The sequence below is a fragment of the Pseudopodoces humilis genome, chromosome 6 (assembly GCF_049639895.1).
Source record: "Pseudopodoces humilis isolate 2021_Gansu_Grassland_sample_001 chromosome 6, ASM4963989v1, whole genome shotgun sequence".
Lineage (NCBI taxonomy): Eukaryota > Metazoa > Chordata > Aves > Passeriformes > Paridae > Pseudopodoces > Pseudopodoces humilis.
The window spans coordinates 2888806-2912956 of NC_142205.1; the positions used below are offsets into that span (position 1 = coordinate 2888806).

At 46.1% G+C, this 24151-nt stretch overlaps 1 protein-coding gene across 1 annotated transcript in view; it reads right to left on the reverse strand.

The window, feature by feature from the left end:
• PTPRA (protein tyrosine phosphatase receptor type A) overlaps positions 1-24151 on the reverse strand; it is a 113820-nt gene that overhangs the window by 65484 nt on the left and 24185 nt on the right. The window contains exon 2 of the mRNA XM_088056521.1: positions 21466-21606. The gene's annotated coding sequence lies outside the window, so the exon portion shown is untranslated. The remainder of the gene's footprint in view (positions 1-21465; positions 21607-24151) is intronic.

Genomic DNA, 24151 nt, shown 5'->3' on the forward strand with positions numbered 1-24151 from the left:
CTCTGGGCAACCTGTGCCAGGGCCTCAGCACCCTCAGAGTAAAGTACTTTTCCCCAGTGTCCAGTCTAAACCTACTCTCTGTCAGTGTAAAGATCATTCCCCCTGTCCTGTCACTCTGGGCCCTTGCCCAAAGTCCCTCTCCAGCTCTCCTGGAGCCTCTTTAAGGCCCTGGAAGGTGCTGGAAGATCTCCCCTGAGCCTTCACTTCTCGGGGCTGAACAACCCCAGCTCTCCCAGCCTGTTTCCATAGGAACTCTGGGCCATATGGATGTAAGCAGATACACAAACAAGCTGTGACCTTACCTGAGCACACCTTGGGAGAGCACCTTGGTCCTCCTGAGCTCTCACTGGGGACACTGGAGCTGCCCAACATATCCCACACAAGGCAACGTGCAGCCCAGTCACTGAGGTCTCATCTCTAAGCAAAACATTTGCAACCTTTCTATTCCTCTTCCTCTTTTGACTTCCTTAATGAATAAACAAACTTATGAAGGGGGGAAAAAAACCCACCTGCACGACCAGTTGTCCTCTGCACAGCCCGGGTTTGCTGGGAGCAGCTGGGAAAGGGGATGGACACGAGGGACACGAGGTTTTGAGCAGTGCACTGGGGACAGGAGTGGCCACGGGGCAGAGGTGGGGCAGAACCTCACAAAATACTTCAAGGGCAACTTCTGCTGATGGCCCAGGGCTGGTTTCATATTTGGGAAGGTGTCTTAATCTGACCCTCTCCATGAACAGAGCAGGTGGGGCACACACCAAGAGCTTGCAAGAGGCTGTGCTGTATCTGTACATTTTGGGAGTGCCCAGAGAAGCTGTGGCTGCCCTGGATCCCTGCAAGTGTCCAAGGTCTGGTTGGACAGGACTTGGAGCAACCTGGGAGAGTGGAAGGTGTCCCTGCCCATGGCAGGGGGTTGGAATGAGATGGTCTTCAAGGTCCTTCCAACCCAAACTGTTCCAGGATTCTGATTTGTGCTTCCCTAAAAGTTTTGGGAAATAAATCCCATATCCCAACGTGCTTTCTGCTTGCCAAATGTCAAATCCAACAACTTCCACGTCTGACCAACCCACATCCCACCTCTATTGCCACTCCCTGCTCTGCCCACCAGTGCAAATCACTGCGATGGAAACATCCTTGTTCCTTCTGGGAGAGGTTTCACTTGGGTTTTCCTGCTCCTCATTCCACCAGATCCCAGCCCACAGCCTGCCAAGCCCCAGGCAGAGATTTATCCACTTGAAGGCAAGCAGAGTCTGGTTTTTAGGCAGATCCACATGATGCAGGAGTCAAGAGATGGTTTTGGCTGGGATTTCTGTGTGTGAAGGAGTTGGGACAGAGATAGAGACAGGGACAGGGACAGGGAGTGACCATTCAGGAAGCAACCCAAGGATCGAGCTCCACCAAGTTATAGCACTGGACAGCAACAGGATATTCTCCATTCCTCCCACGGATGCATTTCTGAGCTGTGGATATAAATACAACATTGCCGTAGCCAGGATATTGCGCCTCTCTCCTTCAGGACACAAGATCAGAGTTACAGCAGCTGAAGAAAGCAGCAGCTCCTTTCTGCCTGTCATTGACTGTTGGGTTCCTCAGAGCCCTTTTTGGTGGCCCCTTTCTGAGGGCCAGGTATCTGCATCTCCAGATCTGTTATCAGTGCTGATCAGGACACCCCGTTACACACCTACACACCCCTGTGGCACCTCAACCCCAGCCTGCTCCAGCTGAACCTCAAACAAACCCTCAGCAGATGATGATAGTGCAGAGTAAGGCTTTTAACAAAGCTAAACATGAGAGGAAGGGAAAAAGGAAAAAAAAAAAAAAAAAGCCAGAGCAGCAGAGATCAGAGAAAAATGGGTTTCACTTCTGCCACTGTCACTGCACCACTTCGGTGTGTTCATGGTGAGCTTTATCTCCAGGCCTGACCATCAGGCTCTAAATTCGCTGCCAAAGTAAAGTTTGTGAATGAATCCACTCAATTTTATAAAATCAGAATTATTTAGGTTGGAAAAGGCCTCTAAGAACATCAAATTCAACCATTCCCCCAGCACTGCAAGGCCACACATGTCCTCAAGTGCCACATCCCCACGGCTTTTAAATCCCTCCAGGGATGGGGATTCCACCATGGCCCTGGGCAGCTGTGCCAGGCCTGGACAACCTCTTCTGTGAAGAACTTTTCCCTAACAACCAACCTAAACCTGACAATCTAAACCTAAACAACCACCACCCACAACAGGGTGTCCCTGTGGTAACTCTGGACACGCTGCAGAACCAGGCTGCTCTCTGCTGTGGATTGCTCAGCACTTTGCACCAAACAATAACGTTGGCTCTGTTGTAGCTTTTAGGCTGGATGAAATTCAGTTTAGACAATCCCCCTGCCCCACAAACACCACTGAAGCCTTTGGGGACTCGGCAGACATAAGGCTCAGGAGAATTTTGGCACAAACTCTCATGTGCATCAGGTCTGGAAGCATTAAGCTGTTACAAGCTGTTACAGGGCAAAGTTCTGGAGATGCAGCCCTGGAGGAGCCACCTCCTGGTCTACTCCACCCAGATTCCCAAAACCATCAAAACATCCAGGACTTGATTTTTTTCCTGCCACAGGTTTTGATGTTTCTTTTGGGGGGATCAGTGGACAGCAGGACCAAACCTTCAGGACTCATCACACTCATCCTTCCAACTCCGCAGGGGGAGTTCTACCACGGGAATTCTGTAACCTTTGGACATACTGGAGATGGAAAGTGGAGCCAGGAGCTACAGATGAGACCTCCTGATGGATGGAGAAGCTCTGATTGAGCTCTGGTGGCAGGTGTTGTGTGCAGCTGTGGAGCTTCCCTTTAATCCACCACGGTGGTCTCCTGCAGGCTCCTCAGGCGACCACAGGTCTCGGGTCCCTTCGAGGGTTTCACTTTTGTTTCACCAGTAAAGACCTTACTCCAGCAATAAAATAAGTTTTTTGCTTCTCTGGAAGTCTGCCCATAGCTCTACATTCTTTGTTTAAAATACAAAATGCTCCTTAAAAAAGCTGGGTTTGTTTGGCTTTTTTTAAATTAAATTTAAGCCCACACATTTCTGGTTCAAATTTGTTCAGGTCCATCCCTCAAGTGAAAGCCATGTGTCCATCCAGGACTCTGCCTTCTCACACAGATATTCTGTCCTACCTCAGCTACCAGGACTTGTTTGAGCTGACTAATTATCTAAACTTTAAGAATATAATTAACAGTAAAGGTGCCAAATACTCAGACCTCCAACAACATGGGATCACAGAATGGTTTGGGTTGGAAGGGACTTTTAAAGACCATCCCAGCTGCCACAGAGTCCAGGATGGCATCAGAAGATCCTGAGTGTGACAGGTCCACCACACCAGGGGCAGCAGCTGGAATATGCCAGGCTACAAGGAGACACCTAAATCAAACTCTTGAGGTGCACAGCTGCTCCTCCAAAAATCCTGGATGCTTCACAAGCCTGAACAAAAACAAAGAAATCCATCTGCCGCCTCTTAGGGAAGGTACACGCTCCAGGTAAGGCAATATCCTGGGAAAAAGGAGGTTAATTTTCTTTTTCTTTTCCCACTATTGCCCTGCAGCAAGAACAAACCCAAATGGTTTTTGCCCTAATTTATGCCTGTTTTCTTTACTATCCTAAACCTTCTCTATTCAAAGGAAGGTTTTGCTGCAGAAACTTTTACAGATGGTAAAATAATAACAATCTGTGAGCAGGCAGGGTCCACGTAAATCAACAGCAAAGCTTCCAGCATTTCCAGGGGACAGGTTTTACCACAGCTCCAGCTGGGACTAAGAGCACCTGTGTTCCCACAACACCACAACAAATAAAACTGGAGATCATCCCTTCTCTATCTCTGACACCTGAAGCTCTTTTTTGCCTTCTAATAAACGAGATCGTGAATTTTGAGTGAGTTTTCCCCTGATCTGAACAGCTGTTTCTCCAGTGCTGTTGATATTCACAATAAACTGGAATTTCTCTCTCTGGATGTTTATTCTTGTTGAATTTAGTTTGGAAAGTGCCATAAGCTGAGAACAAGTAAACACAATTGAAGTGCCAAGACATTATGGGTATCAAATAGTCGGCCTCAAAGAGGAGGAATTCCTGGGATGAATAAAGGTAAAAACTGTGCTCTGAGGGAGATCCTCACTTCCACACAATGGGCAAGAAGATGGGGAGAAAAGGACCTTCCTGAGCTGTGCAGAAACGTCCTGGATTTTCCCAAAAGACACTGCAGCCATAAATCTTTCCAGGGGAATAAGTGGGTGGTGGGCACAGACATCCAAAGCTGTTGTTTTCCATTTAAACAGGAGAGCGAGGGTGGCTTGGAAACCCTACATGCTCCTAAGGAGTTAAAAGGTAGTTCTGGAGCCTGGCACAATTAACATTCTGGCAGAGTATATTTAAATTGCAGGGAAAGTTGAGCTTGTCCAACTGGATAGTCAGACTGCAGGTTCCCCCAAACAGGACTTTGATTCTCCAACACAACACCCAAAATCCTCTCTGGCTTACATAAAACACATGTGGAATCACGCTCCCTGTTGCACAACACAGCTCCAGGGAGAATTCCAGGTATATAAGTATAAACTGGAGGTCATTGCTCTGCGAGGGCTGAGGATTTCTCTGCCAACAGAGGAGGACAGGCTGGTCCTGGTGGCAAAGCTGTCTTGAGAGTTACTGACAGCAGCAGCACCTCCCATGGCAAGGGCAGGGGGGTTTCACTCGAGCACAGCAGTCAGTGACAAAAATATAAGCAAATATCTGAAAAAAAACCCTAAAAAGAAGTAGTTTTTTGTGTTCCAAACAACCCAACCCAATAGGATTCTTATTATTTATGCATCCTTGCATTCCCCATGCTGCTCTAATGCTCCCAGTAATCACCACTGCCTTGACATCTTTTCTGTTCTCAGGTCTGCTGCTCTGCCAGCCTGGTTCCAAAATATGCTGCCAGGGTGAAATGAAACCTGACTGTGCCTTCCTCAGCCTGCAAAGGGCAGGTCAGCACAGGGAGGGGAGATCTCCCTGCAGCAAAAGGCATTAGAGAACCATGGAATGGTTTGGGGTGGAAGGCACCTGAAAGATCATCTCATTCCAATACCCTGCCATGGGCAGGGACACCTTCCACTAGCCCAGCTTGCTCCAAGCCTCATCCAACCTGGCCTTGAACACTCCCAGGGATGGAGCAGCCACAGCTTCTTTGGGCAGCCTGTGCCAGGGCCTCACAGTAGAGAATTTCCATTTAAAATCTGATCTAAATCTCTCCTCTTCTATTTTGAAACCATCCCCCCCTTTGTCCTATCGCTATCTGCCTGTATCAAAAGTCATTCTCCCTCTTTAAGTCCCTTCAAATATTAAAATGCCACATCCCCTGTGCAGAGAGGAGCTCCTAGTGATTCTGGAAGGGATGACCACCCTGACCCTTCTCCACAGAACAAGGCTGAGTTCAAAGCTGGCTTTATTAGGCTGAGTCTAGAAAGAATGAACAGGATCCAGGAGCTGTGGGTAAGAAAGTTACCGAGCTCTGTTACAGATCAGAGATCCCATATTAGAACCACAGAATGTCCTGGAAGGGACATGAGCTGGAAGGGACCCACAAAGATTTACTGAGTAATGTAGAAAAAGGCAGAAATGACAGTGCAGAACTGTCTGCACGTGGGCAGCTCTGCACAGCCCAAAGCCAGCAGTGCAGGCAGAGCTCCCGAGCTGACACAGGCACATTTTGGAGCTTTATCCCACACACTCATTCTGAAAGCACTGCTGATTGACAGGACTCACAGGAGGAACGGGCTGAGCACAGGGCTCAGATTCCCTTCTGACACAGAAAGCAGCACACAACCAGCCAGGCTGCACAAAACCTTTTGTTTTACATCTCAAAACCAAGCTGCCGTTGCTGCTCTGGGACTGACGACTGCCCGTGCAAGCAGTGAGGCTGAAACCCAAACCGTGCAAAAACCCAGACATCGTGGGGTTTGATTCCTGGAAAAGAGACTTTTTTTTAACGAAATGAAGGGAAGAACATTGCACCTCAAAGCAAATCCCAGAAGGAAAAGCCTCCCCTGGATGCTGTTGGAGGTCAAAATCCAATAAGTGACATTTAGTGATGCCGCATGGGGCACGTCCTCATCACCCCAGCGAGTTCCCCAACCTCGGTGGTGCTTTCACAGCATCACAGAACGCTTTGGGTCGGAAGGGACCGCAAAGATCCTCCAGTTCCAACCCCCTGTCGTGGGCAGGGACTCTGTTTTGGAGAGGAACAGCCTCCCTGAGCCGGGCTGTGCAGTTTCCAGTAGCAACTGTGCCTAATCCAGCCCCGAGACAAAACTGCCGGCGCTCATTCATACCCACGGCACGTGCTGGGCAGACTCTGGGCATGGCCATAACTACTGCATGGGGTTTTTTTTTTTTCTCCCCCAGATTAAGATCATTTTAAAAACATTTTTTTTTTTAAAGAAAATAAGCATATTTAGTAAGTGTTTTTACAAATATAAAATTTTAATAGATGAAGTTGGGATCAGGGTGTGTCTAAGGGGTGCACAAAAGCTTTTCCCTCTGCACGTTCACCGTACAAAATACATTTATTCAGTGCTCTACTTTCACAGTATTGGAGAAATCAACAAAAAAGAAGTTGGTTTGGTGGTGAAATTCTTGATTTTTTTTTTAAAAGAAGAATTATAAGAAAGAAGATAAAAATCGTATTGAAGAGGATTAAGTCAGCAGTTTCTCTGCCCTGTATTCAGGTCACAGCACCAAAAAGATGCCTAATTGACAAAATAATGCTGGGATCACGTCACCTCTTAGGTACTGACAACAAGGAATGTAAAGACTGAAGCAAAATAAAAAAATAAATATTTTTCCATGCAAGTTTCAGAAAAGGCAAGTGACCAGATACATGGGCTAATGAACCATGAAGAAATGTCACTGAATTGCTAATGCATTTTTTTTTGTAACTTCTTAAAAAAATTTTATTTTCTAATTTTAATTTGAGGTATGTGATAGGTGCACAAACACAAATATTTGTCTCTTTTTCTCTTTGGGCATATTTAGCTACCAGCACCAGGAGAGGAAGGAGACTTTGAGCAACTTTCCAGCATCTCCAAAGATGCTGAGGAGAAGGGACAGCCTGGCTCTCACAGGGTGGGAGGAAAGGAGGTGATGGGCAGAAGATGAATCGAGATCTTCAAAGTGCAGGAAAAAGCTTCTCCACCATGAGGTCAGTCAAGCTGGGTGCCCAGAGCTTGGGCAATTTCCATCCCTGGGGGTTTTCAAGATGGATAAAGCCCTGGGCACAATCACTGAATCAAAAAGGTTGGAAAAGCTCTCCAAAACTACAGAATCCAAACGTTCCCCCAGCTCTGCCAAGGCCACCACTAAATCACATCCCCAAGTGTCACACCCACATGTCTCTTCAATCCCTCCAGGGATGGGGATTCCACCAGTGCCCTGGGAAGCTGTGCCAGGGCTGGACAGGCCTTTCCATGAAAAAATATCCAATCTGAGCCTCCCCTGGCCCAGCCTGAGCTGTTCCCTCTCCTCCTGTCCCTGTTCCCTGGCAGCAGAGCCAGACCCCTCTGGCTATCCCCTCCTTGCAGGGAGTTGTGCAGAGCCAGAAGGTCCCTGTAAACACACAGAAACCTGGATCATGGAATTATTTTATTCTGTGTAAAAACATGTGTAAAAGGAACAGAGGACCCAATGCCTTGTTTGAGAGATAGGCCAACGCCATGATGTTAAAAACCTTCTAGAAAACAACCTCAAGTCCCCCTTTCCCATGTCACCCCTTCCTGAGTTTCCCCTCCACATTCCAACAGGGCCTGCCCTTCGCCCCCCCAGCCAGCCCGAGAGATGTTATTCTTCTCACAAAAAAATCGCCCCCCAAAAAAAACAAGAGGAAAAAAACCCCCTCGATTATTTATGCTGCTCTTTGAACAACACAAGCTATTGTCAGGGAGTGTTTTACAGCTCTGAATGTCACATTGAGAGTCTGGTCATGCCAGGAGAAAAGCCTGCCACTGCCACGTCCAGGCATAAATCCCTTTATTCAAGGCACCCGGAGCCCAGAGCTGGGTAAAACCTAAAAGGAAGCCGGTGGGTGTGACAGCCACATTTTGTACAATGACATAAAAAGGAACAGGCAAAGCTGCTTGGGTGGGGTTTTTTTTAAGGTGAAAGGTAGGAAAACTCCAAGGAGCATTGTGCAGAGCCAGGTGAGCTTGGGCTGGATGCTGCTCTGGAGGAATTGCATGGAGAAGCGCAGGGGTGAGCAGCTCTGAAGAGCTTCCCAACAGGACCCAGGGAGCTTTTGCTGTTGAGAAAACCAAGCTGGCTGGATAAGAAACCATTTCCTGCCCAATTGTGACTGTGTGAAGGGAAACAGAGCTCTGGAGGCAAACAAAACCCAGCCACCTTTGGCTGGGGAGCGCCCTAAAACCATCGAGCCATTAAAAGCCTAAAAGACAAAAAAAAGTGTTTAAAAACCCCAGTCAGGCCCTTTTCTACGGTGTGTTACGTTACAAGGCAAAACTGGACAGGTTGCAATCTTCCTCTGCCGCACCCCAAATGCCAGGTTTCAGGTTACTTCACCCAATGTACCTGCAGGAATTCGCTCGGAAGCGCAGCATTTCTACCGAGCTCTTAGAGCCAACCTTTACTCTGCAGCTCTTCCCAAAGTCCTGCAAAGAAATCAAGTGTCATTTCCTTCCCCCTCCCACACCCCTGTGCGCCGATGAGGAAGTTATAACCCATGTGAAATAATAAATATGGCCCAGCAAAAAAGGGAATGCGAGGGGCAATAGGAAAGGCAGCGTTCCCGTGTTACTCCAACCTACAGGATCCATCCTTCCAGCCTCCCACTCAGGAAAATGGCTTTTCAAAGCCTGTCAAAGCTCCTCCCAGTTTTGGCATCTCCACCTCTTCTCCCTGCAGAACTTGTTTTAAGCACTGAGGGTTTGGGGATTTTTTTAACCAATTTGTGGATATTTGCACTGGCACTCACGGTTTTTCCAGCGGCTGTTGCACATCTCAGGGTATTTTTACTATCAGCAAACATCCTGGCAGTAATCCTGGATTTATCTCTTTGCCTTTCTGGTAACTCCCCCATAACTCTGCGCCCTCAAAGCCCAGAAATCCAGTTTGCCACCCTTCACAAGGAACCTCCAGGCGTTTTGGGGAGCTCTATCATTTATCTCCTCCACAATCTTAATTCACCATGAAAATATTTGGTGAAACCCATCAGCAGCTTCCCTGATACAAGTGCAGAGACTCTACCACTACTTCTGCCCACACAATTTTCTCTAACATCCAAAAAAAGACACGAACTGTGAGGTTTTTAAAACACAACCCTATGGTGCTCAGCACTCCTGTTCCCCTTATCATTGAGGTCCCCATGAATTTTCCCAGCAATGGCACTGTGCTGCTGCAAAGACCTCTTGATTTATGTAAAAACTTGATCCCTTTTCCGCCCTTTTTATGAGCAAAGTTTCTCTTTTCCTTTGGATGTAGCCTGGTGATTAACTGCACACTGCCACAAGCCCCGTGCACCGCAGTCCTTTGCTGAACGCCGCCACAGAGCCTTTAGATTTCCGAGGACGAGAAGGATGTCGGGAGTACAGATGCCTACAACAAAGAGAGCATCACCTTGAGACCTTCCTTTTTATGAGATGCTGCCTTTTATCCCCAGTGCTAAGCAGCAGGAGGAGGGAGAGGGGCTTTGCTGAGGCTGGTGGCACAGTGCCGTGATCCGCCGTGCCGGATCCATCAGGTACCGCTCTCCTGAGCCACGGGATGGGGAGATGGAGACAGAGGCTCTCAACACCAGAAGGGAGAGATCTGCAGCAGGCAGGGAGTGTGGGGAGTGTGCTCTGGGAAGGGCAGGGGGGTACAAAAGAGCACCTTCTACAGAACTCCTGGGATGAAGTTGGGTTATTCCTCATTTCCCATGAGGAAAGGGAGCCTCGGCTGAGCTCAGTTATTCCAGACGGATCCCAACGCCGAGAATTGCAGGGTTGTGCCAAGGCATTTTCTGGGCTCCTCAGCAGAAGAAAGACACAGATCTGTTAAAGCAGGTCCAGAGGAGGCCACAGAGATCCTCCAAGGGATGGAGCCCCTCTGCTCTGGAGCCAGGCTGGGAGAACTTGGGGTGTTCACCTGGAGAGCGACTTTGGATGAGGCCTGGAGTGACAGGACACAGGGAATGACTTCCCACTGCCAGAGGGCAGGGTTAGATGGGATATTGGGCAGGAATTGTTCCCTGTGAGGGTGGGGAGGCCCTGGCACAGGGTGCCCAGAGCAGCTGTGGCTGCCCCTGGATCCCTGGAAGTGTCCAAGGCCGGGTTGGCTGGGGTTGGAGCAACCTGGGATAGTGGAAGGTGTTCCTGACCTTGACAGGGGATTGGAACTGAATTGTCTTTAAGGTTCTTTCCCATCCAAGCTTTTCTGTGATTCTGTAACTGGAGCCACCTCATGCCCAGGACAAATGGGAACAGGAGCAGCCGTGCCTGCTGCCCTGAGACCACCCTGACCTCGGGTGTTGATAATCCCTTAACTCAAGGCCCCCGCTCACAAGTTCTCCTCTCCTACATGAAAGGGGTCCAGAGCAAGCCAGAGGCAGCAATAGCACTTAGGGAAAAGTTCCAGTTTCCTTCCAGGCACTCAGGATGGAGAAATGAAAAGGATTTAAAGCAGATGACAGAGCTGTTAAAAGATGATCCTTTGGTCTTAGTGGTTTGGTGTTTTTAAGCCATGTGGGCTTCAACCCTCCCCAAACAACTCTGGTGACACAGAAATCACAAGAAGCCTGTGCCTCTTTGAGGGACAGTGCACTGCTTCTCCTAATCAAAATATTATTATTGAGCTGATAAAATACTGATCAAGAGATAACCTCATTTTCTCCCACTCAATCCTTCCCCATTGCCACTGGGGTTCATGCTGGCATATGTTATTTTCACACAGGCAGAAGGTAATGATAGGAAGGCAATTACTGGGCAATGTTTTTAAAAATAAAGTCAAACATTTATAAGCAATCTTAATTTTTTTCACGCCTGGTTGCTCCATGCACTGGGCCTACAATTCCAGCACATCATGGATGAGATGCCTGTTCACAACAGATTGGAATCCAGACAGCAGAGCCTTCCAAAATCAGCACTGAACAGCGTGGTTGGTAACTCTGTCCTTTAGAACAGAATCCTATGAGAATCCCAAAATGTTTTGGTGGGAAGGACCTTAAAGCTCATCTAGTCCCATCCCCTGCCGCGAGCAGGGACACCTTCCGCTATCTCAGGTGGCTCCAAGCTCCATCCAGCCTGGTGCTGGACACTTCCAGGGATCCAGGGGCAGCCACAGCTGCTCTGGGCATCATCTCTTTCTGCTTTTTTAAGGGATTGATGGATTTGAAACCAACATAAAAGCTGATTTATTTTTTTTTCCCAAAATATTTTATCACTAATCCCTGGATCTGGACTGGAAGTTTCTCCCTGCTCTAAAAATGCAAAATTTTCAGATTCAGTCAAGGAAAAGAGAGAAACTGTTACACACATGGGAAATTTCAGCATGAACATTTTAAAGTTGTGTTAAGTGACAAGGAGGAGGTTGCTGCCTCAAGGTATATGAATATGGTGACCATAAACATCAGACCACGAGGGCAATTTTTTGAAAGAGAAACTGAAGTTCAGCTCCTGTAGGTGTTTTAAATTTCATTTCACTAGGAGGGTTTCTACAGTAAAAAAAGAATATTCCAAATATTCCATGTACAAAATTGACTTGGGTGAACGCCACACTACTCCAGCCCCACGAAGGGATAAAAACTTCACTTTTATGCTTAGCATCAGAGAAACATTAAGGATGGAAAAGCCCTCTGAAGTCATTGAGTCCACTGTTCCCCCAGCAGTGCCACATCCACAGAGTTTTTATATCCCCAAGGCTGGACCACCCTTTCCATGAAGGAATTTTCCTAATATCCAATCCATCCCTTCCTTGAGCCACTGCCTGTCACGTGTCCCTTTGAGAAACTATTTCAACCCAACTCTCCCCACAAGCCTCATAAAAGGATTTCACTGCAACAAATGCCACTGCAAAGAACAAGAATGACTTAAATATCCAAATAAAGCTCTTTTCTTTCTTTCTTTTTTTTTTTAACCATGTAATTGCAAATAACAAACATATCTGTGGTTTACAGAGGAGGCAATAAATTAAAGCTACATTCACAAATCAGACCAGAAAAAGATACTTAAGTCATTCAATCCACCACCCTGGGATGGCTGTGGGCCCATGGGATTCTGCTCAGTTTTGTGAAAGACTTGGAGTCCTGAATAGAGGAAGTATGACACGAAGACCTCTCTCAGAAGTGGGATTTTTTTTTTGATTCTTATAAAATGAAACCATCCCTCTGGTGCTTCCTGAGCACAGCCTTGTCGGTCTGGCTGCAGAAAAGCAAATGGTCTTTAGCAAATAAGCTTTTTATGTGTGAGAGGAGCACATCATAAATAAAAAGGAAGTTTAATCCCTGGCAGAATGGTTGTGTGTGTTTCTTCTGTAACCACCCCATGTGACATTTCAGCTTCTAGAAAATGAGACAGGCATTAAATATCTTTTGTGAATCACTGAGTGGTCTGAGTTGGAAGGGATCTTAAAAATCATCTGGTCCCACCCCCTGCCACAGGCAGGGACACCTTCCACTATCCCAGGCTGCTCCAAGTCCTGTCCAACCTGGCCTGGAACACTTTTTAACTTTAAATTTATGCAAAAAGATGCATTTCGAGACATTAGGAAGGTGAAGACCCCAAAATTTTAACTTCCTCACTGATTCTTCTGCTCTCATCAGACGCTGAAGAGTAAAATTTTAAAAAAGCCAATCTTTTATCATTTTTCATTGAGCTGTACCCCTCAACCAATTCATTAGGTGCCTATTTCCATAGCTTTGGTGAGCAGAAGTATTTTAGGAATGGTCACTAAACAAAACAAGTTGAGGGTTTGGGTGTTGTAGTGGTTTGGGGTTTTAATTTCTGTGTCTTTATATTTTGAGGATGAGAGGAAACAGCTTCAAATTGCACCAGGGGAGATTTAAATTGGATATGAGGGAAAAATTCTCCATGGAAAGGGTTGTCCAACCTTGGTACAGCTGCCCAGGGCAGTGATGGATTCACCACTCTTGGAGGGATTTAAAATCCAAGTGGATGTGGCACTTGGGGACATGGGTTAGCGGTGGCCTCGGCAGTGCAGGGGGAATGGTTGGATTCAATGATCTTAAAGGCATTTTCCAACCAAAACAATTATGTAATTCTGTAATTCTATGAAGGAAAAAAGCCCTGTAACCACTAAGCCATGAACTCTGCACTAGTTTCCACTGCACTTCCAGAACACATGTCTAAAGAGACACATTCTGGATGAATTAAAGACATTTTACCAGAGATGGGTTTGAACAAATAAATAGTGAGTAGCTCCTGTCCCTCAGTTGATGCCCAGCTGGGTGTAGGTCTGTCCAGACAGGTTTCAGAGCAGGTTCATCCATTAGGATTCTCAGAACTTTCCAATATGGTATAAGCAAAGAAAAAACCCCAAAACTTGACTGAATGAGCTTTTTCAGTGATCTGGGCTGTAGCTGGAGCCATCTCCCCACACCACAGATGTGACAGCGCCACAATAGAATGAATAATTCCCCTAACTCACTCTGAACCCGGGGACAGCACTGAGAGCCTAAATTAGGAACACAAAAACCATTAACATGACCAATTAACCTCCGCCCCACCCTCCCAGCGCCACATAAAAGCCAACGTAACAATCCCCAAGATAACATTGTGTGTCAGAAATATCACACACAGGAATACAGCAGTGCTGTGCTTGTTTCCTGACCCGGGAAAGCTGCTATAAATGTAGAGCATTGTGCTCCTGGAGGATTTCGACTGGAAGTTGGTCACCAACAGTCCTGGTTTTGCTGGAATTTCCAATCAGGCTCCTAAAACTCTTTGGGTTCCCCAAGCAACACCGTGTCACTGCTCTGGACTGTGTGGTTCAGAAGGAATTTCATTTTCTTGGTGGAAATAAATCAAGATCATCTCAGGGACATAGAAGCTGGATGTGGAGAAGAGAAGCAAATCAAGCAGAATTTGTGTGTTTGTGATTTTTGATGCACGTTTTATTGCTAAGGGAACCTAAACCAAAATCATCTTGGCTTTTGGAGGCCCTCCAGCTGAATCAGGAGGACAGATATTCAGAAGACCATCTAATTTTAAGGAATTTCTTCATGGAAATGGTTGTTAAGCATTGTAGGTGGCTGCCCAGTGAGGTGGTGGAGCCCCCATCCCTGGAGGTGTCCAAGGAATGACTGCACATGGCACTCAGTGCTCTGGGCTGGGTGACAAGGTGGGGATGGGTCACAGGTTAGACTCAATGATCTTGGGAGATCTCTTCTAACTCAAATGATTCTGTGATTTTTCATTAACTCAGCTATTATATTACACATAATTCAGAGGTTTGGGGTTCCAACCTGGCCAGCCTTCAGGGAAATCTCTCAAATTCCCAGAAATCACCCTCATGCACAAGCCCTCAGTCCGTGGCATTCTCCCCTTCTGGTGGAAACCATCCTTGCAAGCAAACTTCTCCCAAGTAACCCCCCACTCCTTTCTAGAGAATTTAAACTGCAGAGATGACAAATTTGAGGAGTGGATTCCTCTCTTCCAGCAAATCCATAAGGAAGTGGCACCTGACAAACACACAGAATTCTGAAGTCCTGTCTTCGTAAAGAGGTTTTATCTCAATGAAGCCTTCTCCTGACAGTATTTCCAGGTACTGCCACCACCAGCTTTTAGTTCTAAGACCTTTTCTACCAAGCCCAGACAAGGTTAAAAGCAACACTTCCACTCGTTTTGGTTCCTTTCCAATTAAAATGAACAGATGTCAGTGACCCAAATAGACAGTTCTGGAGAAGGGGTTCTCCAGAATGAAAACATTTTTGATGTCCCCAGAGATGCTGAAAGCTGTTGGCATCTCAATCAGTGGGTTTAGGCCCCTCCTTAGTTTCATCCTCACTTTTCTTTCCATGAAAAGCAATGATTTCCACTTCAATCCCTCCTTCTTCCTTCCTTAAGACCTTTTATAAACTATTTAGAGGGTTTAATTTTGGGGCTGTTTCCTTGAAAGCTGGGTTTTTTCCCCTGCCACTGCCATTCCAGTTCTTTGCCAAGGACTCCACGAGGCCCATCCCAGGAGGAAGACCATCCCCTCAGGAATTTTTCAAGGGTGAAGCTCAACACCAGCCAGACCCTGAACAATAAATACCTCCCTCATTAGTATGCTGAGCCACATTAGTTCTGCTGCTCACAGAGCCAAAGCATCAAAGTGGGGCTGAATCTTCAATTTCACACTTTGCAACGTGATGCATCAGATACTCCCAGGGCTCTGGGCGCCGAGGAGATTCACAAAGAGTTTGAGATGTGTGAGGTGCTGCTGGTAAATCTGCTAATGTGAAAGAGGCAGCACGTGCCTCTGAGAGAAGGGGGATGAAGTCATCCTACATAAAATTGGGGTTAATGCAGCGGAAGGGCGAAGTGACAGCCCAGCATCACACTCCAGGCTTTGGTAATACCATGACATCAGCCGAGGAGTTGGCAACACCCTAAAAATCAGACACAGATTACTTAAGAAGTGAATTTAAAGTGCAGAATTTGCATCAAGTCCGGGAATTCTCAAGGTCTCTCCATTCAACCCCCTCCCACTCAGTTTTCACAGAATTTGCAAGATTTGAAGATTCTGAAGTTTCTCAAATGCGCCTAGAAGTGCTCAGAGGTTCTGAAGGTTATTTACCATGGAGGGGCCTATAAACACAGACTGTGTCCTGTTGCTCCTGTCCTGTATTTAAGAAACGAGTTTTAAGATCACAACATGTTACTTATCATTGCAAGAAAACTATGAATGACGCTGTCATGGCTGCAGTTAATAAGTTAATAAATACCTGTACTTATCAAATGCATTTCAGCTGATTTTTGCACTGAAAACTCTTTGTCCCTGTTGAAAACAGTATTCCTCAAAAAAGACTACATCAGCCCTGATGATTAGAACAGAGCAAGACCAACCAAAGCCAGGGAATGCTTCCCTGTATTCAAAGTTGAAGCAAAAAGGTGTCAGGGATGGCGAGAAACCCCCAAATTCTCCAACTGACAGCAACATTCCTCAATACATGTGCAGCATTATGGTTTTAGAGGCTTTGGAGGCATTGCACAGATTAATCACACAAAGTAATGATCTCACAGCGAAGTGCTGAGCTGGAATTACAGAGATTAATGCTCAGGTCCCAGCTCTCAAAGTTCTCACCCTTGGGGAAGTTCGTATCAGCTCCTGCATCTCGCCTCCCCTTCCCACAAAACCTCCTCTGAATTACAGATTGCAGAACCTGAGTGAAGATGCCAGAGGGAAAGACCATTCCAAAGGCTTTTTTTTTAATTATTATTTTTTCCTTAATACCCGCTGTGAGGCACTGTCTTGTTTAATTCATGACTCTTTGAAGAAAGGTTTGCCATCTTAAGGGAATAAAAACAAGTCTGTGTTATCTTTTTAAAAACATCAGCTGTTTCTGCTACTGGTGAAGTCTAGACCTGAACAAATACTCACATGGACCTCCCAAAAACTGCAATTTCAGGTAATAAGGAGTTTCAGGGGACATGGTTACAATGTGTTTGGAGGCCCAAAGTTTGGGTCAAGCAAAATTCTGAAGTTAGCAGAGCATTTTTTGACCTAAATTCATGCAGGCTCAGAAGGGCACAGCAAGAAATATTGTCCCATACAGCTCTATGTATTTTGTGACTCCCACTGTTGAATCTCTCAAGACTTTGCTTCTTCTGCAGTTTAAAGTTAGGCTCTTCCTTTAATTTTCCAAGCTCACATCATAGAAAAATAAGATATTTAATTGTCATGATGGATTTCTACACCTGTTACTCCACACCAGCTCACCTGCAACCCCCTGAACATCCCACATCTGGCACTTCTTTGGTCACATCCCGATTCCTCTACAAAACAAAGAGATACCCAAGATTTCTAGGAATGTGGCTTTCTTCCATCACCCAAACCACAAAATTCAGGCCAGGTTTTGGTGGGGATGGGAAAAAATGGGGAAGTACGTAGGTGGAAAAAGAACAACAAAGTTCAGTCACGCACAAAATGCTTTTTATTTATTTTTTTTTTTAATCAAAACTCAAAATTTCTATGAAGAATTTGCCATGAGACACCACCTGTGTTTTGGTGGTGACATCTGTTCCAACAGCCAGAGGTGACAGTCACAACTGAGACATCTCCAGCCACAGACACCAAACCTTCCTGCCCACACTGAACCTGAAATTGCACTGGGAGGCCTCAGAAATCCCACAGGATTCCAACCAATCTCCAGTTGCCTTGAAAGCGTAATTAACTGCAATTGCCTTTTTGATTTTATCTCCATTTTCTCAGGTTCTGGGCAATTTGGGAAAGCTCTCTGTGTACCTACAGGTGAGAATGCACACCAGTGCATGCACCTACTTGTCTGGAGCTACCAACTTCCCAGTGGATCTGCTTTTCTCAGGGCCTCCTTGGAGAATGAAACTTAGGGAAGAAGCTCATCCTTTGGGAAATTCTCCTTTTTATCCTGTAAAGTCACTGATAAAAAGATTTCTGTTCCTGCTGGTGATAAGCTCTGTGCTTCCCACAAGGTTTTCTGACAAATTGCTCTCACAGGGATTTTAAAAGAAGATGCTAACCTGGCCCTTGCAATAAAAAAAAAATTTTCTTTCCTTCTCCACATAAATTTTATAGTTTCCCCAAAAAAATAGAAAGAAGGGATTCAGAGAGAGCAATGGGGAACCTGTACAGAAAAAAAGGGTAAAGTTTGACCTGGGTTAAAGAGTAATTGATACTCCAAGCTACAGCTTCATCCATTTTCAAAGAATCATAAAATCAAGGGGTGATTTCAGGGAATTCCCAGACTGGATGGGGCTTGGAGCAACCTGATCTAGTGGAGGATGTCCCTGTGTTGGAAGCAGATGGTGTCTAAGGTCCCTTCCAGTCCAGGCCATTCCATGATTTTATGAAAATTCTTGCCCCTGCAGCAAATGCTCATCACTAGTTTCATTCAAAAATACAGATTGGGTGTAGTCAATGGGTTGGAGAAATCCATCCAAAAAATTAGAGAATTGTTTCAATCTGAAAACCTTTCTTAGTCAGTGGAAAATTCAGCTTTGCTACAAAGTCAGATGGAAGTTTCTGAGCCAGCCCAGGCAGGGGTTTGCCCCAACACCCCAAGGAGAAAGGCCAAGAATGAGGCATCTGAACACAGCCCTGCCAAAACCTCCCTGGTTTTATCATCCACAGTTCAAACCCAGACCTCCTGTCCTGCTGTTCACACTGCACACAGAAGGGTTTCCAAGAAATGTTTCTTGGCAGCAATCCCAAAAAACCCAGCTTCCGACCCGCTGCTGGGAGCAGAGGTGGCTTCTCTGAGGATTTTGAAAGCTGAATTTCAACAGAAATCCCAGCATTTCTGAACAAGGCCCTTGATTTTCCTAAACAAAACTATTTCTGTGAGCCTAAGGCAGGGCTGGTGGTCTAAGGACCTGGAGAGGATGATCCTGTCCACATTCCCATTCCAGGTTTTACATGGCATCAGGAACGATTCCCCGCTACCTCTCCTGTAAACCTGCTGGGATCATGAAAATAATTATGATGGAAAGATCTGTGTGAACCCAGATTTTAGAAGGAGTTTCTTGACTATGAGAGTGGTGAGGCCCTGGCACAGGGTGCCCAGAGAAGCTGTGGCTGCCCCTGGATCCCTGGCAGTGCCCAAGGCCAAGGGGCTTGGAGCACCTGGGATGGTGGAAGGTGTCCCTGCCCATGGAAGAGGGTGGAATGAGATGAGCTTTGAAGAACCTTTCCAACCAAATATTCCACAGCTCCCACTCATACCCTCTGGGACAGAGAGCTCCTGTTTGGTAGTGGGTCTGTTCCTACCTCTCATCCTCTTTCCTCTCCTCCAGTAATGCATTTTAAGCCAATTTTGATTTGAGACCACCATGACTTCTACTCAGAGGTGCCACCAGACCTGGGAACACTTTGATGTCCAGGATCCCAAGGTTTTCAATTGCACAAAAACCTTTTAGGATATAATCAACATTTCAGATCTAAATTCAGAAGTCTTCTCACCTGTGCTCTGCAAACACAGGCTCCCTGCTCTGCCAGCATTACTACTACTATGCCTGAGCTGGAATAAATGTGTGAACATTGCTGAAATAGCTGACAAAATGAAGACAGTAACTTGTGACAAGTGAAAGTGACCCGTGCAAACAAAGCCCAGAAATCTGAGTGGGCAGCTTTGTATAGGCTTCATGCATCACTTTTCCCCCACATAATCTGAATCTGAATGCTGTGGCCCTGTGACACCAATCAGGAAGTGATGGATAATGAAACAAGCAGAAATGGCTGCACAAGCCCTTCCAGCTCCCATCAGCTGTTTCATAACCCCTGTTTTAGAAAGAGAAAAACCACTCAGCACAAAATGTCTTTCCAGTAGCCCACAGGAGTCAAGAGGCTCTGGGAATGATGACACTCTGACACTCCATCTCTGAATCCCACCTAGAATCCCACACTACCTGAGGCAGCTGAACAAGTCCCATGACCTCAGTGTGGACTTTTCTGTATAATTCCAAAAGGACTCTGTTTAATGAGCTGCTGTTTTAATCCAAATTTTCAAAGGAAGGTGCTGTGGGACTATTTCACTTCAGCCAACAGAGTCACATCCACATGGGGCTTCATCATGCAAGACAAACCAAGCAATTCTGTTGGGACCATTTCACCTGGCCAGTCACAGCAGTGGCCACAGTGGTCAGTCCATGGCCACTCCTCCTCACATGGCTCCAGGCACATCCTGCCAATCCCAGCAGCTTCAGGATTCCAGCTGGACACTGAATCCAACCCCAAACAGCTCAAAAACCCTGACAGGCACATCCAAGCTCTTGCTTCTCTGAAAAATCCTTTTCTTATACTAGCAAGAACTTAAAAATAAATGGAATTTAATCTATTAATATTTATGCTGAGCATCACACATTAATTACTTCTGAGACTTCAGTCTCATTGAATTTAATCCTTTTCTGGGATCAGCTGTGGAGAAAGCAGGGACCAAAGACAAACTCTTTCTCCTAGGACAGTTGGCCACTTCTCAGTAAATTATAATCATGGAATACCATGCGTTGGAAGGGACCCACAAGGATCACCCAAACCCAACTCCTGGCCCTGCACAGGACAACCTTAATTACTGGGATTCATTCAGCTGTTGACCTCAACAGGAGTTTTCCCCAAATCAAAAAGTGAGGGAAAAAAACCAAAACAAACCAACTTAAAAATACAAGTAGCAAAACACAACATGAAATTCATTTAAGTACAGAGAGGATCACACACAAACAGATCTGAAACTCACTGCTGAATAGCACACAGATTCCAAGGGAAGGATTTAGTCAACCCTAGAGTTAGGATTGGCTTCATTTTGGCACTGAGGTATCAAATCAGATTTGCAATGAGTTCAAAGAATTTTTATATGAAACCATAAATTGGTTATGTTTGTGAAGCGGGCAGTGTCGGCAGGACCTTGTGTGGAGGCTTTAAGGAAATATCAAACCACAAATACAAACTACTTCTCCACACAGGGTGAATCTGTGAAAGCTACAGCAACAAGAAATGCTTTAGGGAAAGACCTTGTTAGTACAAAACCTGAGATTTCACACGCACATCTCCCTTTGCTACTCCATCCCAGCACTGAACCCACTTGGGTTGGAACCAGTCCTTCGAAACACCCAACAAGAAATCTTACAGTAGGGTTTTTATTTTTAATTTTTAAAAGCATTCCTCAATCTTTTCCACAGGTCAGACCACGGGAAGAACTTTGACCAGAAAAACTTCCCACAAACTCTCCCTGATGGATGAGATTGGGTTTTAATTCACCAATGTCCTGAGTAACTCTTCTTAATCTGGAACCTTCCTTCTTACTCCACAGCCTTCCTTTCCTCAAAAGGACTCTGGGATTTTTCTTTTCCCCTCCTTTATAAATCACTCATGCAAGAACTCTGTGCCCATCTGCACCAAGGTAAGAATATATTACAGTCTCATACTAATTCAGTATACTTTAGTCTAATGAGAAAAAGAAACTTAAGAAAAATGATCTTCAAAATATTAATGCCCAAACTCTACTCATGACACAACCCAAAAGTTTCAAAAATGAAAGATTCCTTAAAGTAAATGAAGAGAAAACACTGGATTTATCCAAGTTAGCACCAAAACAAAGCCAACACCTCTGGTCTAAGAAGACTGCGCTCATTAGGACTGAAGAAGGGAGCGACAGAGTGCAGATTTCTCCATGTAGGATCGAGGGATGTCAATCCATGAGGAAGCTGTACACCCTGGAACCTCCAAAAGCTACACCAGAACCAGCTCCACGCCCCAAACACCTCATCCATGCCTCTACTGTACCTTGAAAGGGACGTTCTTTCACCTCTTCGCCTCCCCAACGCGACGGCCAAAGCTTTTTCCGGTTAATACCAAACCAGGAGGATGAGGATGAGGAGCACACAATCAATCCTTGTTAAGGCTGATGATTATTCTCAATATACCCTGGAAGAGAGGAACACCCAGTGAGTTGCTTGTGCCAAAATGAGTGAGTCCTTTCACACGGATCAGCCACTTGAAACAAACAGCCTTTTTCTGCCCCAAATGCTTGGGTTCTGTTGTGGATGACTGGGATTGTACCAGCCACTAATGGTGTCTCCATATAAAGTAAGTTTATCCAAGTATTCCAAGCTCAGGTGGAGAAAAACCACCTTGCAGAAGACATGGAGATGGTCAAGGAAAAGACTGAAGAGCATAGCTCATATTTCAGGGAATAATCCAAGTTTACACAGCTTGTTAATACACCAGCAGCTAATGAACAACAACAAAAAATTAGTCTTACATTGTTCTGTTCTGCAGAGAGGACAAAAAAGATCAAACACTGCTTGGCCTGAAGCTGGAAAGATCTTTTGTGCTGGATTTTACATTTAAATCTAGACTACTGCCTTAAAAACGCCCTTATTTTTTGGGGGAGGAAAGTGCAAGTTTGTGGGCAGGAGCCAGGTACTCATCAGGCCAGCCAGCACCAGTGGGAAGAGAGGACAAACCTCTGGACAGTACAAACCCTTCTGGAGGCCTGGAACAGAGGAAGGTGCCTTCAAAGGCTCCTCTGCTCATGAAAACAGCCCCAAGGTGGAATTAGGAATGTATCAGTTAAAGCATCTACAGGAGTGAGAGTGGCTCCTCTGGAGCTGTGGGTATGCTGGCAAGGAGGAGAGGAAAACAATATTCCATCAGGCTGGGAGAGAGACAAGTGAATTACTCCCTTGGCAACCAGCTTCACGGGACCAGGTTCTCTCCTCAGTTATTCAGTTGTATATATTTGGCTCCTCAGTTACTTTCTGTAGGACTCCTCCAGTTTTAAATCTCATTTCCAACTCAAGCTGGAAGCATCTTCCACATGCTGCGCAAAGCACAAACAGGCAAGGTGCATTTCTTAAGGGAAGGTGAGTCTAAAACAGCTGAAACTGCCTGTGCTGTGGGAACATCTGGCAAAATTAAATGTTCTCCTCAGTGGAGAAAGAGAAAAGCTGATGCTCTTTGCTCTAAAGCTTTATTAGGGCATTAAAGGCTCACACAGAATGAGCACCCAAAGCAGCCACCCACAGCAAAGGCAGCAGCAGACCTGATGCCCAAGAGCTCCAACAGCAGCTTCCAGGTATCCCTTAAACAATTTGGTGAAGGGGATAGAGACTGCCCTTATATCCAGCATCCTGGAAATGTCCAAGACCAGGCTGGATGGGGATTGGAGCAACCTGGTTTAGTGGAAGGTGTCCCTGCCACTCATCTTGGAACTAAACGCTCCTGAAGGTCCCTTCCAACCCAAACCATTCTGTGTTTCTATGGATTTATTTTAAGTTGGAGAAAGGAGGCACATCCTGCAGGCACAGGGAAGGAGCAGCAGAGAATCTTTCCTCCCTGGTGGTGCAGCAGTGCTCCCTGGACAGCCACTCCACTGCTTCGGATTCCCCAACAATAACCCAGCCTGCTCAGGGCAATGTGGATTCCCAGTCCGGCTCTGCAGCATCAGGCTCCCTCTAATTATCCCTCAGCCCGGTGACATCTGAATGGTGGAACAGAAACATGCCAGAGACACAAAATGAGAGAGTGTGAAAACAAGCCTGTCTCCTTTCTCCATTCACACCGCAGGTCCTGAGCGCACGAGGACTCGCTCCCGCCTGAGTCATTCCCAGCAATGCTTCACAACCACAGAGAATTCCCACGCAGGAAGCTTTTTTTTTGCAAAATTATTTAAAAATGAGAGGGCAGCGAGACCGACTCTGGGACTGGAAGGAGTGTGATGAGAAGGATCAGTCGTGTCTATGGAGCCTTATTAGAAATAATTTCTATGCAAGTAAAACAAATATCCCCCCACACTTTTCCAGGAAAATGCCGAATTCCATACTGATTTACATGCTTTCCAATCTCATTGACTTCAGAGGGATTGCCTGCGGTAGGAATCACCAGGCTGTGGCCTCCCAGCAACAGAGTAATCCCTTCATATTCCCCCTTTCAAAAGCCCCATCATCCGACCAGGTGCTGCAGCTCAGGCCCCGTGAGCCGAGTTCCAGCCCTGCGGCGACGCTTCTCCTCTCCCTGCAAAAACCTGGGAAGGGAGGGAAAGGGAAATAAAAGTCTGATGATGGAAATGCCTCATGGAGCGTGGCTGAGCTGGGGGAGAGAGGCCCAAACCTCCTTCCACCTAATTAAATCCAGATCCAAAAGCTGTTCCGATCCAAGCGCATTAAGTATTTTTGTTAGGAAGGGCAGGGATAAATTAACTCCTAACTCTGGCCCTAATCTTTTTTTCATTGTTGTTTAAATTCTCCCACTTCCTAAGATTTCAGCATTTCCTTGTGATAAAGAGGAGCTCTGGCCTGCTGGCTCATCTGCCCCTTTTCTCCACGGCATCTGGGCAGATGCTCCCCCCAACCGAGCTGTTAAAAATCACAGGACCTGCTTCTGCATTCACAAACATCAGTGCAAAAGGCAACTGCTGACCCCACTCTTTTGTCACAGCTGTTATTTACAGCACCACCAGCACGCTGGA